We start from the raw sequence: 9,803 nt of genomic DNA on the forward strand, positions 1-9,803 counted from the left end.
TTATATAATAAAAATATTTTGTATTTCCTAAATTTTTATAAGAAGCTTTACAGTTTTTTAAGTTTAATTGAGATTCAAAAATTCATTGCAGTTTTTATATTAACGATAATTATAACTTTGATTTAAGTTTTTTTGTTGATTTCAGTTTTTAATATATATTTGTAGAGTAGGTACATTTCAATATTTTTTAAATGAATTTTAGATTTTAATTGTTTCGAATGCATACTTTTTGATATATTATAGAATCATCATTCTGTGATATTACATCACATTGTGAAGAAGAATTTAGATTAATCAATTGTATTAAGTGTGTAACTTTTCAATTTCATATTTTAATTAAGTATTTTTGATCTTCATATATTTTATTCCTCGCTCTTCACATGTGTGTTATTTTTTAAAATACTATTTTAAAATTTTTATTATCAAAATTCGACCTTTTGTCTATAAATCCATTTTCTTATTTATTGCCTCAATATTCATCGATTTACATATTTTCTCACTAAAAGTTCTTATTTTCTATTAACGAAGGATCTATTATAAGTAGTAGTTCAATGACATTTATATTCATTTTAGTATTTAGTATTTTAGTATTATTTATAATTAAAATATGTTCAATGTTTCCGTAATCTTATTTTGGATAAATCTGCATAAACTGCATCCTCAACTGGAGATTAGATGTAGAATGAACTTCCTTTTATCTTGCAAAGTGCATGCGTAGATACAGTGGGTTCCACCACCCTTACGGGCGGGGAGGGCTCCGGAAAGATAGAAACTAACCCAAATCTATTTGTTTTAAAGCAGAAATAGTCCAGGTTGCACGCGTTTGTTTTATATACGTTTCTTAAACGTATCCAATGTTTTTTAACCGTAAAGCATTAATAAGAAACGTTTCTATAGAAATGATTTTAAAACCATAGCTAAGGAAATATATTTTTCACGTTTCTATAGACAAAATAAAATTTAAATTTTAAAAACTAATTTTTAATTAATTTCAAATTAATTTCAAATTATATATACATATATACATGCATACATACATACATACATACATACATGCATACATGCATACACACACACACACACACACACACACACACACACACACACACACACACACACACACACACACATATATATAATTATTACGAAAACTATATTAATTTATATTTACAAATATATGAATACGATCACTAAGAATCATTAACAAGAATCAGTATTTCATTGATCAGTAGAAACGATTTTTTTGATACTTTACCTTATATCTCACTAATTATAGTCAGTGGATGTAAAATTTCATTGTAATATCAGTAATCGCTAGATCATTCATTTACCGCTATTTTTTTCGTACTTAAAATTTCATCATAAGAATTATATAAAGCTTGCAAAAGGCGACAGATAAAATTAAAAGTATAACTTTGATTTAATTTCTGATACAATTTCAATAGAGAAACTTTAGATATTAATCGATTTTATCAGTCGGACAAGTAAATGTCGGGCCAATATACGAAAATGATCCGTTCATACCCTATTTAAATAAAATAAATCATCATTTATTTAATAAGATGCATGATCAATGCACGTAAATATAAATAAAATGTTTAATTTTATACGAGGTAGATAAATTGTAATTTAATATTATTGATTGAAACAGTCAATATTACTAATTCTTTCAGTGAAATATTATTAATTTAAAGTGCTATAATAACTGCTGTATCAATGACTCTATTTACTGTTTTCACTGATAATATATACTGATTCACTTTTAAACAGTGTGTATGAATGCATTATTTTATTAATTCTGTGGTCGCAGTTAGGATGGCTTGACTTAGTCCTTCGCCTAAACTCAATGATTAGTCGGCGATGTCAGGATACAGGAGGTTAATTAGATCTGGTTAATATAAAATGATTTATTTTGCGAAAAACGAGCTCCAAAAATATCGTCCTCTCGACTGAATCGCTCTCGGTAGGCTTTTCCACGAAAAAGAGAGACCGATCTCACGAAAGTATCGCTTAAATAAGATCGATCGGAAAGGATCTCTCTACTACAAATTGTCGGACCAATTATTACCGCCAGCTAAATTCTATCGCTCTGATTAGTTACAGTTTCGGCAGTGGGGATCAAACTCGACACATTACGGTTCTGACTCTCGAGGAGATAACTCCCGTTTCGAAAGAGAGAGAGCTACCAGCCCCAAAACAAAATAGAGTCGGTCGAAATAACGTTCGTTAATCGACCGTTGTCGAAATCGACTTAAATTCTAATATCACCGACGAGATACTATTAAAGACCGATGGTCTTATGGGACTTAGCGTGACCAGAAAAAAACATGCAAAGTGCTACTGTAGGTAACAAAATCTTTATACTGTCGATAATAAAATAATGATTTGATACATAATTTGTCATTTTTGAAGCAGGTATATAAAAGATTTATACATTTTCGATAATAAAACAATAACTGAATGACCTAAAATACTCGTATGATTTAAATAACTTTTGTAATTGTCTTCAATATAATCAAAACGGCCGGTAATATCATCAATCTTCTATTATCTCCGGGCCCACCGGGCCCACTTGGTGATCACGAAAATTTACCCAGGACTGTCGGTCTTTAACAGTATCTCGTCGGTGCTAATATTGTAATAATATCAGTAATAATTTGTAACTGTAACTCTTATGCGTCTTTATTAACCTTTGTTTCTTTTTTACATTCTACTCTCTCCCAACTCTCACCCGTGGCGCCATCTATCTATCTTTATTACACCATCCTGAAGAAGTCACATAAATAAAATAAAATCTTCCTTGAGAAACAAAACATAATATCTTCTTTTAGAACTAATAATAATAATATATTACAAAATTATATAAACGCATCTAATATAATATATAATCATTGAATTTGGACGGCACCTTTCTCGCTCTAATTGGTTTTTCATTCTCCTTGAGAGAGTCATCTTTAACATTATTATTATTACTTATATCTATAGTATTATCTTGAGTGTTGTTACTGTGATTATCACTATCTTGATTGATACTGGTTTCTGGTAACTCATTGTCCAATTCTGTGTTCGTTTTATGTTTTATTACTGACTTTCTGAGATGATTGCTGTTTCTTCTTAAAATATTTGATCCAGTATCAATCAAGTATGAACGAGGAGACTTATGTTTATTTGCTATTATCGCCGGTTGCCATTGCTTTTTGTTCCTATAGACTATCTTATCTCCTTTCTTAAAATCATTTCGAGGTCTCGCATTTCTATCATAATAACTTTTTGTTACCTTATTTTTACTTTCCAATTCTTCTCGAAACTTTTTTCTTTTGAAATTTACTTTTTCCACAATAGGTAATTTAGTTTTTAACTTTCTTAATTATAATAATTCAGCGGGTGACCTGTTCAGGCCAGTTATGGGTGTGTTGCGATATTCCATCAGCGCTACATTCAGATCTTCAGACTTCTTCAGGATATTTTTAGCTATTTGCACAAATCTTTCAGCGAGTCCGTTGGATCTCGGGTATCTTGGACTACTTGTTTTAAATTCAAAGTCATATTCTTTTGCAAAACATTACATAACGTTTACATTCATAAGAAGAGTATAGCATATTATCAGCTATTACAATATCCGGAATACCAAAAGTTGCAAACACTTTTTTGAATGAGTCTATAATGTCATAACTTTGTTTACTTTGAAGTTTTATTATTTCTAGCCATTTTGTTAAGTAATCAACAATTACTAAGTATGATTTTCCTTTAAATTCGAGTATATCTGAAGCTATTTTTTGAAATGGCAACTTTGGTATTTCGTGTGTTATTAAAGGTTCCTTAATGTTAGCATATCTATACTTTTCGCATACTTTACAATTTTGTATCATATTTTTTATATCTATCGTCATCCTAGGCCAAAATAGAATTTCACGAGCTCTATCGCTTGTACGGTTTACCCCAAAATGTCCTTCATGTAATAGTTTCAACATTTTTTCACGCAATATCTTTGGTACTACTACTCTATCATTGTAAAATATAATCTCTTTATATATATGAATATCATTTCTAATCTGATAATATACCTTTAACTCTCCTTCATACTTTTTGTTTTTCCATCCACTCATACAATATTCACGCACTTTGTTTAAAATTGCATCTTTCTTAGTCTGCACCCTAAACTCTTCCTTTCTTTCTTCGCTCATTCTTAGATGTTTTTCAACAGAGTGTATTATTTCATTCATGTCCCTATCTACTTCCTCTATTTCATTACTATAATTTCGAGACAAACAATCAGCTACATATAAATATTTACCAGGAGAATATTCTAATTTTATGTCATATTTTAACAATTTTAATCTTAATCTTTGTAATCTTGGTGAATGTACCTCACATATGCGCTTATTTAATATACTTACATTCGGCTTGTGATCTGTTATAATTTTTATCTGATTTCCATATATATAATTGTGAAACTTTTGAGTTGCATATACGATACTAAGCATTTCTTTTTCTATTACCGCATATTTCTTTTCTATTTCATTAAGTCCCCTAGATGCATATGCTACAGGCCTGCCCTCCTGCATTAAACAACATCCAATACCATTTAAAGAAGCATCTGTTTGTATTGTGATCTGTTTTTTAGGATCAAAACTCATTAATATAGTATTTTTATTTATCTCATTTTTAATAGTAATTAATGCTTTGTTATGTACTTCCAACCACTGAAACTCTATATTTTTCTTTAAAAGATCACACAGGGGGCTTGCAATTTCACCTAATTTTGGTATAAACTTTCTTACATAGTTAACTAATCCTAACAATCTTTGTAACTCTTTTTTATTTTCAGGTGCTTTCAACTCATTTATTGCTTTTAATTTATCCTTATCTATACGCATTCCCTCTTTATTGAATATGTGTCCCATATACTTTACTTCATTTTTTCTGTACTGTAGTTTTTCTTTATTAAACTTAACACCCTTTTCCCTAGCTCTGTTTATAACTTTCTGTAATATTTTATCATGTTCTTCTTTGCTATTAGCAATTATTAGTAAATCATCAAAATAGATTATTACATTTTCTATATCTCCAAAATTCTTTTGATTTATTTTTTGAAAAATTTCTGGTGCAGTTTTGATGCCAAAGGGTAGTCTTAAAAATTTATAACATCCAAATGGAGTAGAGAATATCGTGAGTTTACTCGACTTATTATCTAATTTAACTTGATAGAACCTCTCCTTGAAGTCTAATACTGAAAAATATTGTTTTCCGCTAAGTTTACTAGTTATTTCTTCAAAGCTAGGAATTTCAAAAAACTCTCTCTCAATACACTTATTTAATTCTTGTGGGTCTAGACATAATCGTAATGTTTTATTTGGCTTTTCTATAATAACTAATGAGTTGACCCACTTACTAGCACCATCAACTCTAGCAATTATTTTTTGTTTTTCTAACTGTTCGAGTTTTGATTTTAATCTATTCTTGATTATCAATGGGACACGCTTACATGGTCTAGCAACAGGAATGCTATCTTTTTTTAACGTTATTGTACAAGTATCTTCAAATGCACCTAAACCTGTAAATATATCAATATTTGACTGTATGAACTTCTCTTTATCATTAATTGTATTAATATTATTAATTTGTTTAATATATCCTAGTTTTTGGACGCTTGGCAAACCAAGTATGGACTTTACATTTAAGTCAACAATATAGAATTCTAACATTTTGTTCTTAATCCTATTTTTACATTTTAGCTTAATCTTTCCTATCGGCCTAATTATTGTTCCTCCATATGCCTGTAATAGTGTACGTGTTCGTTGTATCTGTTGATCTCCATCCGGTGCTATTGATTTATATACCTTGAACGGTATTATGTTAACCTCAGATCCTGTGTCTATCTTGAATTTCACTGCTTTTCCATTGATTTCCACAGATTCTTTCCAAATGGATTTGCTCGATTTTGATAGTTCCCCAACTTTACTGATGCTGCTTACATAATAATCTTCATCTTCAGAATAACTCTCCTCATCTTTTGTTACGTCTTTCACCTTTCTCAACTTGGCTTTACAAACATTGCTGAAGTGATTCATTCTTCCGCACTTGTAACATGTCTTTCCATATGCTACACATTCTCTATATACATGGACTTTATCACATTTGCTGCATTTAAACTGTTTTTTGTTTTTTTCTTCTGTGTTTATTTTTTTATTTTCTTCCTTTTGTTTATTTTGCTTCTTTTTTCTGATGAAATCAACCGTAGCTTCTTCTTTACTCCTTACGTTCTGTAGCTGCTTCTTGGTAGCTTCACAATTTTTGCATATCTCTATTGCATTCTCCAATGTGATATTTTGTATGTTCAATAGTTTTTCTTGTACTCTTAAGTCATTTATACCTAGAATTATTCTATCCACCAGTATTGTATCTTCTTGGTTAGCGTACTCACATGATTGTACTAGTTTTTTGAGATCTCCAAAGAATTTATCAAAAGGTTCATCCACTTGTTGATTGCGACTGTTAAACACAAATCTTTCATATGTTCTGTTTTTCCGTGGGGCACAATACTTTTTAAATTCATTTACCACATCAGCATAAATGTTTTTCTGTGCATCAGTTAACCTAAATGTATTATATATTTCTATGCCTTCACTTCATATAGTATTTAACAATAATGCGATTTTAATTGTGTCTGCTTTTTTATCTTTTTCAGTAGCAATCAAATATAGTTCAAAATTCTGATAAAATTTCTTGAAATTTTCATCGAGGTTTCCGTCAGCTCTCATGGGTTCCGATAACCTTCCAACTCCTTCCATTGTCTGTTTTAATATACTTTAACTGTCTGGTTTTATTTTGCGTTTTCAGTGTTCTTCCACGACTGCGCCATGTAAAAATATCAGTAATAATTTGTAACTGTAACTCTTATGCGTCTTTATTAACCTTTGTTTCTTTTTTACATTCTACTCTCTCCCAACTCTCACCCGTGGCGCCATCTATCTATCTTTATTACAAATATTATTGCCTACAATTCTATGAAAAAACAAACGTGAAACGAATAAAAGGAAAAGAACGCATTTGAAACGTATTTTAAACGTTTCTAAACGTTTTTTTATCACAAGAAACGTATCTCTTAACGTTTTTTCAAGTGAACCAATTAAATTAGTTTAACCAATTAAAAACGTTTTCAAGAGTCGGTTATGAAACGTTTCGAAGAAACATTTGTGGAACGAATATGTGCTATCTGGGGATTATATTGTAAAGATGAAGAAGCTATATCTTGCTGCCATAGCGGGTACGTAACGTATATGCATTCATTGAGATAAACATGGAGAAATAAAAATATTTCGGTTACATTTACATATTCATACATAATTACATTAAATTTATAATTACACATAAATGTTTGCAATAATTTAAATTTCTTTTTTATTAAACTTTTTTAAATAACTATGATTGAAGCTGGATGTGTATTATATGTAGCTGTCATTGTCACGTGAATGTAAAATTAAATATATTTATATAGATTTTAATGTCAATAATATTCGATAATTCTGCAATAATTAGTTTTTATTGCTTTGTTTGATATCCATATAAGATTTGATGTTAATATGACTATGATATTACATGTATATTTAATTTAATTTATATTTTTCCAGTTCTTTTAATAAATATTTATTCTTTATAATTTTACAACAAAACTTATATTTAATTATTATACACTTTATGCATTTTGTTTGTTCTAATAATTATTCTAACAATTATTTGTTAAGTTATTATTATTAAATTAAAAAGAAAATGGCATAAGAGCCAACGCGCGGTAGTTAGAGCGCAGAGAAGCAACAACATTTCTTTCTTTCTTCAATATTAGTTTATTAAAAAACACATTATAATAACAAAAAACGAACGTTTCGGATCACCTTTTGATCCTTCTTCAGCGCGATGTTAACAATTTATATTACAGATAGTGACGCGTTACATTAAACGAATTTGTTCTCGACGCTAAAATGCATCCCGCGGAGGTCTAGTAAGCACTCTGCTTCCAACAGTCAATTAAATATACTATAGTTATGCTACTACTATAGTTATTATTATTATATATAGTTATATATAGTTAGTATTATATATAGTATTATATTATTATTATATATAATTATATATAGTTATTATATATTATTATATTATACTATAGTTATTATTATTATTACATGTATGCTTATTATATTTTCCATAACGGAATATATAAATACTTTTATTTATTTAAAATCTCTATCTGCAACTTTAATTACACTATTTTTTAAAATTATGTGTTTTTAGATACATACGAAATTATATTAAAATAAAAAAAAATATGATTGAAAAATATTTAATAATAATATATAAATCAATTTTACATAGAAGAATATTTTCTTCTATAAAATTAACATTATTAATGTCAGTTAAAATGAAAAAGATTCTCAAAGCCTATTCGAAATGTTATTTTACCTGGAAGGAAATCTAGGCATACTGTCAGTTGGCCAATTTTTTGGTTGGTCGTCGCCATCTTTGCCTGTATTGATGCAAGGGAAGGATGAAAAATATCCTATTCATCTGACTCCGAAAGAAGCCTCTTGGGTGACATCTTTACTTACATTAGGCGCAGTTGCGGGTGCCATTATTTGTGCAGTCATTGTGAATATCTTTGGTAGAAAAAATACCATGTTATTTACTGCCATACCTTCGACAATCAGCTGGTTGATGATAGCTTTTGCAACATCTTCGAGAGTAAGTATCCTAGAAAAAAATATCGTATTTACATCTTGAGATTAAAAATTATTAATTAGCGAAATTTTGATTATAGTTTCTGTCTTTATTGTATTAAGTTTGCCTAGAAAATGCACATCCTTGTGGCATATCAATGATAATAGAGCGAGTTTGAATTATATAAAGAAAGTATCTTTATTTTTGTGCTACATGATCTATAAACGGAAATATCATAACGTAAATCGAAATCTGAAAATTTTCAATTAAGAAACGTCTTTATCATCGTCATCAACGCACATGTATGTACACAACACATAGAAACAGAAAACGTACGTTTCCTACCCTCGATAGAAGATTACGCTAGCGATGCTTTGCGATATTAATGAAATGTGTCATTAATGACATGTGTCATTAACCGCATTTTCAATAGTGACAAGTAATGAAGTGCAAGTTAAATAATAAATTATTAAATATTTATTGAAAATTAGCAAATAAAAGCCAGTAAAGTATAATAATTGGAGCGCAAGGTAAATAATAAATATCTATTTTACAAACTATATATAAATATATATAATATAATAACGTATACATATAATATGTATATGTATATATACTTATTCTTTATATATTTTTATATAATTTACTTATATACAGGGTGTCCCATTTAACTTGAGACATCGAAGTAGCTCGAAACCATGGCGGTTTCGGTGAGAATGTTTTAAACAAAAATTGTATGGTTTTAAGGGGGCCATAAGATGGTGTCATTGGTTTTACCTTGAAAAGTCGTTTGAAGGTCACGTGAAGGTCACATCCAACTTTTTAAATGGAATACCCTATATGCTTTTGCATATTCTTGTAGCTCATCTCGAGAGCTTTCCAAAACACTATAATTAAGTTAGTTTTCATTAAGTACTTTCCGAGTTATGAGGCTTGAAATAATTTCTTAATTTTATATAAACCATAAAATATCTAGTAAAATATTCATTTTTCGATTATCTTACCATAATACTTTTATGTACAAAATAATGAGAGAAATCAATTGGTGTAAAGAAAAAACAAGGTTGTTTTTAAGAAAAAATATGTAATTT

Source organism: Camponotus vicinus, unplaced genomic scaffold (genome assembly GCF_025532165.1).
Source record: "Camponotus vicinus isolate PSW18456_S1 unplaced genomic scaffold, iyCamVici1.0 SCAF_12, whole genome shotgun sequence".
In the NCBI taxonomy this organism is placed as follows: domain Eukaryota; kingdom Metazoa; phylum Arthropoda; class Insecta; order Hymenoptera; family Formicidae; genus Camponotus; species Camponotus vicinus.